We start from the raw sequence: 9,235 nt of genomic DNA, 5'->3' as shown, positions 1-9,235 counted from the left end.
CTCATTTAAATCACCAGAAATTACCTGATGTACCAAGGGACAGCCCCGAGGTACACTATACAGTCTTGTCCCTAGGTACATTAGCACCAGTTGATTTTGAAATTTAACAATAACTTCTACAAAAATTGAGCTATGAAAGTGATTCCAATAGAGAAACAACTTACCCCGTCTTAGGGTCCTCCTACAATAGGCAGAACTTAACTAATCTTTAAAAATATGGTCAAAATGTAAAAAAAACTTTGGCCACATTTTTTTACTTTGAGGCACTGAAAATTTCGAAATGAAATAATTTTACAAATTGACAAGATAAACAATAACAAACGACAGTGTTGCTGCGCGTGATTTTTCTGCGTACTCAGTTCTTTCCCCGAGTTTCTAGAGGGCAGAACCTGCTTGAAATTGACTTTGTCCCTAGGTACAACCGTCCCTAGGTACGCACATTGACCCTACATCATGTGGCCAATGATGTAAACATCACATGCAATTTTTTTTTTTTTTTTACAATGGATCATGGATCTACAAAGAATTGATTTAAAACTAAAACCAAATTGGAAGGATAAATAATAATAATGTCACGAGAATGACTTACAAATGTAAACAAGTTCATGACGATGACGAAAACGTTTTGTGTTCCTTTCAAGCAATGTGATTGATTTGATTGTTAAAACTGCTCAAAATAAATCCGAGGAAATAGCGCAAACAAATCACCCCAAGCGGACACAATAAAATATTTTAACATTGCCTCTGTGGTAAGTTTTAACAAAATTTCATCTCGAGATTCACAAATCTTAGGACGAAAAGATTTACAATGCTAGATTTAGAAAGCCAATTAAGTACTACATTAATTATTATTACCTACACGTTTTTAGAAACTCTTTCTTTTTCGGGAAAGGTCACTGTGTAACTGCTCAGGTGTTTACGTTAAACCGCTATCAAGGTACCTGCCTCGGTGGCGTAGTGGTCAAGACGCTCGCCTAAACAGGAGGGCGTGGGTTCGATCCCAGCCGAGGCATGGAATTTTATCCTCATTTATTTAAGAGTGTGACCACATAATAATGGAGCTCTAAGGGTCAGGTGGTAGAGAACGCCTCCGGCGTTAACCTCACCTAGTGGTTATCTTCCACTCAAGAGTCCATTATTATTATTTTTTAATCATTTTTCAGAATTTATTCTAGTAGGTACCTATTCGTACATTCTGTATTCCTAGAGGTACAATAAACGTTACAATAGGTAAGTATGTACTTACCTACTTAGTATACCTACATACCTATATCTACCTACCTAGGTACTAGGTACGAGTTTTCTTTTTTCAGTTTCAGTTTTCCAGCAAATCATTGTTTTTTTTTTTTTCCTTCTATTTCATTTCATTTCCAGATTTCCGCTCTACTTACTCGGTTAATTTGCTTTGTTTTCTTTCTTTCATTCTGCTACTTCTTGATCTTCTTCTTCTTCTTTTTCTTCTTCTTCTCCATGTTTCAATGTAGACCGATTTCTGTCCAATTCTATTTTTTTATTCATATTGATATTTTTCATCTCTATATTTCAGTTGATAATCTTGATACCTATGTCAAACAGTACAACAGTATTGTTGAATTTGGGCCCTTGTTCTAAGCATCTATAAGCCTTTGGAACTTCTTTTCAAGCCCATCGAATCTGGAGCCTCTTTTACACCATCTTGCAATGATCACAACATTTTGAACCTTGTAAATTGTAAGTAAAGGCCTTACCCCCTAAATATCCTAGGTACCAACCCGTCCAATAAATAAATAAATAAATAAACATAAAATAAAATAATAAAAAAAGAAGAGCCAAAATCGTCAACAAGATTGGCCGTCCATAAAAATTTCAAAGCCTTCTTGCAGGAAGCATAAATCGAGGTCCATCAAACCATCATTGTAAATTATACTCACAATTGCCCAATTCTGCCAAGGCTAAACCCATTCTGCTAAAGTACCTTCGTTTCGGGACAATGACATTATTGTGATTATTGGCATTTTTTTATTTTTTAAATTGCCATCTTGTAAAAACATTAAAACACTACCATTCTGCCAAAGTAAGAGACAATGTCAGGACGGCATTATTGGCATTTTGATAAAAACACTAAAAACCCTTTTCCAAGAACTCAAAGGATTTGAAAAGAACCAAGGAACCCTTTCCAATAAACACCCATCCTTTCGGGTTCAATGAAATTGCAACAATTTCTGCCTTGAAAAATCAATCCCGAAATGGCCTTGATTATTATTTTTATGACTTTATCCTTTGAAGCCCTTTGCCGGTGATAGATTCGGCTCTTTTGGTGAATATTTCGATTGTTTCACGATTGCATTGGGCCTTTGTTTCTCACGAAGCTGGAAGGTCTGAAATTTAATAAAGGTTGGAGTTTTTTTGCATCAAGACACCCTTTTGCATTACTCGAGATATAATGATTACTTTATTGCAGTTTTATATGACTCCCTTGGTGCAATAAATGGTAGGTAAACTATCCTATCCTATTTTATCCTCCTATCCCATGATCCCTAGCTAATGTAATGTAGAATTTTTGGTTGTTGTTTGGTTGCTCTACGTTGGCTTATTATGGAAGAGATCGTCGAAGTTAAAGGAGACGTCAGCCTCGTCAATCAACAGATACCCTGGGAAACTGAGAATTGATGATAAAATCAATCGATAGATACCCTGGGAAAATTGAGAATTGATGATAAAATAAATAATCTATCATAAAATACTTACCTATGTATACCAAATTCTAAACAAGGCTATTAGAAGCAGAAACTCACCACTTCTGTGGCTGGGTTCGGGCGGAAATGTTTAGAACGGATAATGTTCGTTCCCGGAACGGCTGGCTTTCTCCTATCCCCTCTTCCTTCTTCCTTCGATTTTGGGACTATAAGCCCTTAGCAGTTATACAGTTCCCTCTGTCAAACCTCTTTAAAAACACATCCCCGACCCAAAGATGTGACTTTGTCGAGAAATGAATAGCTCACTCCTAAAGGGGATTTAGCTAAAAAAAAAAAAAAAAAGATTGTGCCGCCTTAAAGTACTGTAGTTGCCGGACTTGTGCGAATATCTGGGTACGTATATTTAGACCACCTTATTGTTATCAAACATGGTGATGCCCACTTCAAATTGCCATTGACCCGCACTAAGGGCAACCGCTTGATGTCAATGATTCGCGCAGAATATTTAAATTCTTTCTAACTGTACCTCAAAATCTCATTTGACACCCACACATCTGACCTCGGATCCAGATTATCGTACCAAGATTCGCTTGTATCGTAGATTATTCTAAATCTAAATATATATTATTATTCTAAATGTAAATAGATTATTAAGTCTAGTACACACCAGCAACATTTTCAACAGAAACATTGTTTCTTAACAATCCAGAAACTTTTTTTACAACAATCTAGCAATTTCTTCCTTTTCAGAAATACCATTTATGAAACATTATTATTATTAACTCACCACTTCTGTGGCTGGGTTCGGGCGGAAATGTTTAGAACGGATAATGTTCGTTCCCGGAACGGCTGGCTTTCTCCTATCCCGTCTTCCTTCTTCGTTCGATTTCGGGACGATAAGCCCTTAGCAGTTATACAGTTCCCTCTGTCAAACCTCTTTAAAAACACATCCCCGACCCAAAGTTGTGACTTTGCCGAGAAATGACAAATGATGGGGGGTCCCGGGTTCGAGGCAAAAGGTACAGATAAACACAACACATATGTGGGTATTGGATCAGATTTAGATACCTTGCTATCCATAGACACCTAATCTTAAGGTTCACAGACCATGAAAACATCAGTGGAAAATCCTTTCACAGAAAGAAAACCCTGCCCCTTAAAAGAAAGCCGAAAAACCTGTTAATTTTAAGACAATTTTTTGACATCGCCACCAGAAATTAAATTTGGTGCATTTGCCATCTCCACCATAAATTAAACTTGGTAAATTTGACATCTCCACCAGAGATTAAATGTGGTGAATTTGACATCTCCACGAGAAATTAAATTAGGTGAATTTGACATCTCCACTACAAAAAGGCTTTTTATTTGGAAAAATAAATTGGCCAAAAATTGGCATTTCTACCAGAAATTAAATTTATTTTCGTAAATTTGACATCTCCACCAGAAATTGAATTAGGTGAAATCTCCACTAGGAAAAGTTCAGTTCTTCCACGACACCACTAGTTTAATGGATAAGATGGTTTTTATTATTGGTGATCTTTTCATTATTCTTTCTTTCAGGAAGACTTGTACGCTGTGTAGGAGCTATCTAGATAAAGGAAGATAGGGTTCTGAGATTCTATACTTTCCTGGGTGTCTACTAAGCACACCTGTTTACAAGCCAGCGGGGACAACATCTTAAATGCACCAGTGTCCCATGGATCGCTGAGCTAAGATACGTTACTTGTGGTTAGTATCTGCATGGGTAACTATCTGGCATCCGCCGGCTTTTCCCGGGCCTACTCATTCTGGGTAAGGTTAATATGAGGAAGTGGATAGTTTGTCGCCAAATAGAGGGTAAAGCCAACGTCACTATTAAGCCAGCCTAGTCAGCTTGTTCGGTATCGCGTTTGCCTTGTAAGCGCTAGGTCACGGGTTTTATCCTGACCGGATAATGTTCGTTCTCGGAACGGCTGTCTTTCTCCTATCCTGTCTTAATCCTCTCTTCGATTTCGGGACGACAAGACCTTAGCAGTTACCTCTATCAAACCTCTAATAAAAGTCCTGAATAGCTCCCCCCTAAAGGGGATTTAGCTAAAAAAAAAAAAGATTGTGCCGTTCCCGGAACGGCTGGCTTTCTCCTATCCCGTCTTCCTTCTTCGTAGTTGTAGTTGCCGGACTTGTGCGAATATCTGTGTACGTATATTTAGACCACCTTATTGTTATCAAACATGCTGATGCCCACTTCAAATTGCCATTGACCCGCACTAAGGGCAACCGCTTGATGTCAATGATTCGCGCAGAATATTTAAATTCTTTCTAACTGTACCTCAAATTCTCATTTGACACCCACACATCTGACCTCGGATCCAGATTATCGTACCAAGATTCGCTTGTATTGTAGATTATTCTAAATCTAAATATTTCTATTATGGGACTGGTTGCTCCTCTCCCAAGAGAGTATGCAATTAACACTGCGACCTCTGTAAATCTAAATCTACCTATGTGGATTATTATTCTAAATGTAAATAGATTATTAAGTCTAGTACACACCAGCAACATTTTTCAACAGAAACATTGTTTCTCAGCAATCCAGAAACTTTTTTTACAACAATCTACCTAGCAATTTCTTCCTTTTCGGAAATACATTTTTATGAAACATTTTTTTTGTCTTTTAGTGGGTACAAAGGTTTTATCTTGAAAGTTGCTCAAGATTCGGAACATTTGTTTCGCACCATTTGCAGAACTGTTGCCTGTTGCGAAGCAAATGTTTCTGGTGTGTACTTGGCTTTGATTAATCTACATAAACCGTATGAATATTATTAGATTTATTAGATCAAATAATGGGGACATTATTTTGAATGGGCACTTCATTTTAATTTTAATACATTTCGGTAATAGATGATTTTGGATGGTATGGTAATTTGGTAATGGATAATTTGGTTCTTCGCACACCAAACACAATTCGCTCTGCCAAAATCATAATCTTCTATTAACCAACTCTTGATTTGGATGGAATATGACGGACCCACCTTTTAGCACACCTTAAGGACTCTTCCGTCCTTGGGGCCTTCTTCTAAAAGTATACCTCATTTATAGGTACTGGTAGGATGAGACTGAAAACTCCCTGTAGTAAAAGTCGAAGACATTGTCTTTTATAAAGTTTTTTTTTTTTTTTTTCTTTAAGAATTTGACAGAGGAAACTGTAACTGCTATGGTCTTATCGTCCCAAAATCGAAGAGAGAAGGAAGACAGGATAGGAGAAAGCCAGCCGTTCCGAGAACGAGCTCAGGATAAAATCCGCCCCGGGCGGGAATCGAACCCGCGGCCTAGCGCTTACAAGGCAGACGCACTACCAACCAAGCTGACTAGGCTGGCTTTATAAAAGGTTTGATTGAGGGAACTGAAACAACCGAGGTCTTATCGTCCCGAAATTTGACAGAGAAGGAGGATAGAGGAAACTGTAAAAGTAGAAACACCATCATCACCTCACATCACGTGAGCTCATCGGGAGTCAGAAAGACGTAGTCCAAACTTTCAAAGTTTTCACAGCAGAACTGTTGCCTGTTGCGAAGCAAATGTTTCTGGTGTGTACTTGGCTTTGATTAATCTACATAAACCGTATGAATATTATTAGATCAAATAATGGGGACATTTTTTTGAATGGGCACTTCATTTTAATTTTAATCCATTTCGGTAATAGATGATTTTGGATGGTATGGTAATTTGGTAGGTAATGGATAATTTGGTTCTTCGCACACCAAACACAATTGCGCTCTGCCAAAATCATAATCTTCTATTAACCAACTCTTGATGTGGATGGAATATGACGGACCCACCTTTTGGCACACCTTAAGGACTCTTCCGTCCTTGGGGTCTTCTTCTAAAAGTATACCTCATTTATACTTTTAGTATAGGTTAAGGCGCTCGCCTGGTAAACAGGAGGGCGTGGGTTCAATCCCAGCCGAGGTATGGAATTTTATCCTCAATATAATTTGAGAATTTGACCACAATAATAGTAGTAGCCTACTGCTGGAGTAAAGGGACTTTTCAGTCCTATGCGAGCAGTATAAATAAGCACTATTATTATTATTATTATTATTATTATTACCTTAATAATATCTCTACATCCCCTGCAATACCGAAGAGGTCTCGAACCCTGAACCAAAAACCGGATCATCCTCTCAGGTGTTAATGAACCTTCAGGTAAACCAAATCACCCAAACCCTTCTTTCCTTCAAACATTGCAAAAAGGTTTTATCGCAAAGGTTCATCGACTGACAGGTGTAAATGACCTTACGCTGACGGTGTCCGGGTATACACTCAGTTTTTTCTTTGCAATTTGATGTGCATGAGGTAATACAAGAGGCTTTTGCAAAGGATGATTTTTTTTGGCAAAGGTGTTTGAACTCAGTCTTTTACTCTTTTTTAATTGATTGTTTAGTTTTAATTTATTTATTTGGACAGGTAGGTAACTATGTAGTCTCTTGAGATTTGCCGCCAGTTGATTGAGTAATAAACCAACCCTTTTAATCAGTTAACGAGTTGCTAAGTTCTGTTTTGACTCCCTTTTCCAGCATACCCTTCTTTCCTTCAAACATTGCAAAAAGGTTTTATCGCAAAGGTTCATCGACTGACAGGTGTAAATGACCTTACGCTGACGGTGTCGGGGTACACTCAGCTTTGTTCTTTGCAATTTGATGTGCATGAGGTAATACAAGAGGCTTTTGCAAAGGATGATTTTTTTTGGCAAAGGTGTTTGAACTCAGTCTTTTTTAATTGATTGTTTAGTTTTAATTTATTTATTTTGACAGGTAACTATGTAGTCTCTTGAGATTTGCCGCCAGTTGATTGAGTAATAAACCAACCCTTTTGTTTAATCAGTTAACGAGTTGCTAAGTTCTGTTTGACTCCCTTTTCCAGCATTTTTTTTTCTTTTTTTTTTAAGAGGTTTGACAGAGGGAACTGTAACTGCTATGGTCTTATCGTCCCGAAATCGAAATGAGAAGGAAGACAGGACAGGAGAAACCCAGCCGTTCCGAGAACGAACATTATCCCATCAGGATAAGTTTACGGTTAGAAACTCATAGTTGCCTGCTACATTATAACTACAAAAATAATGTATCAAGGACGTTCATTACACTAACTTGCCTCATGCTTGACCAGAAGGGGGAAGACAAAATCTCTGTGACCAATCACAGAACTCAGAGTTCAGAAGCCAAAAACAAGCTCTCGCTCTCTCTCTCTCTCTCTCTCAGCTCTTCCTTTGGTACAACAATGATTGTATTAAAATCATCTCTCTCTATCTCTCTCTCTCTCTCTCTCTCTCTCTCTCTCTAACTATTTTCTGATTCAAGGTCGATTAAGAAGGAATAACTGTACTTTGAGATCATCTCAGTATGTGTGCAGTGGATCAGTGGGTACAACCAGTGGCCTGGGAACTGGGGGTCCTGGGTTCGAGGCAAAAGGTACAGATAAACACAACACATAGGTATTGGATCAGATTTAGATACCTTGCTATCCATAGACACCTAATCTTAAGGTTCACAGACCAAGAAAACATCAGTGGAAAATCCTTTCACAGATGAAGAAAACCCTGCCCCTTAAAAGAAAGCCGAAAACCTGCTAATTTTAAGACAATTTTTTGACATCGCCACCAGAAATTAAATTTGATGCATTTGCCATCTCCACCATTGAACTTGGTAATTTTGACATCTCCACCAGAGATTAAATTCTTAGGTGAAATTGACATCTCCACTACAAAAAGGCTTTTTATTTTTAAGGAAAAATAAATTGGGCAAAAAATGGAATTTCTACCAGAAATTAAATTTATTTTCGAAAATTTAACATCTCCACCAGAAATTGAATTAGGTGAAATCTCCACTAGGAAAAGTTCAGTTCTTCCACGACACCACTGGTTTAATGGATAAGATGGTCTTTATTATTGGTGATCTTTTTATTATTCTTTCTTTCAGGAAGACTTGTACGCTGTGTAGGAGCTATCTAGATAAAGGAAGATAGGGTTCTGAGATTCTATACTTTCCTGGGTGTCTAAGCACACCTGTTTACAAGCCAGCGGAGACAACATGTTGAATGCATCAGTTTCCCATGGATCGCTGAAGCTAAGATACGTTACACGTGGTTAGTATCTGCATGGGTAACTATCTGGCATCCGCCGGCTTTTCCCGGCCCTACTCATTCTGGGTAAGGCTAATATGAGGAAGTTTGTCGCCAAATAGAGGGTAAAGCCAACGTCACTATTAAGTTAGCCTAGTCAGCTTGTTCGGTAGCGCGTTTGCCTTGTAAGCGCTAGGTCGCGGGTTTTATCCTGACCGGATAATGTTCGTTCTCGGAACGGCTGTCTTTCTCCTAGCCTGTCTTAATCATGCAATCGTAAAAAAAAACAACTAAAAAGAAGAGAAATTGCATAGGAATTGGCAGAACTAACACAATATCTCGATTACCGAATAACGGTAAAGCACCTAAAAACGTTGGAAAGGTTCACAGTGTTGTAAAATGAAGATGAACCCAAAAGCAAAACAGACTATTTTTTTATTTATTTTTTTTATTATTATTATTTT

This window comes from Diaphorina citri, unplaced genomic scaffold, assembly GCF_000475195.1.
Source record: "Diaphorina citri unplaced genomic scaffold, Diaci psyllid genome assembly version 1.1 scaffold414, whole genome shotgun sequence".
NCBI classification, from domain to species: domain Eukaryota; kingdom Metazoa; phylum Arthropoda; class Insecta; order Hemiptera; family Psyllidae; genus Diaphorina; species Diaphorina citri.
Note: the sequence above shows the minus strand (reverse complement) of the source record.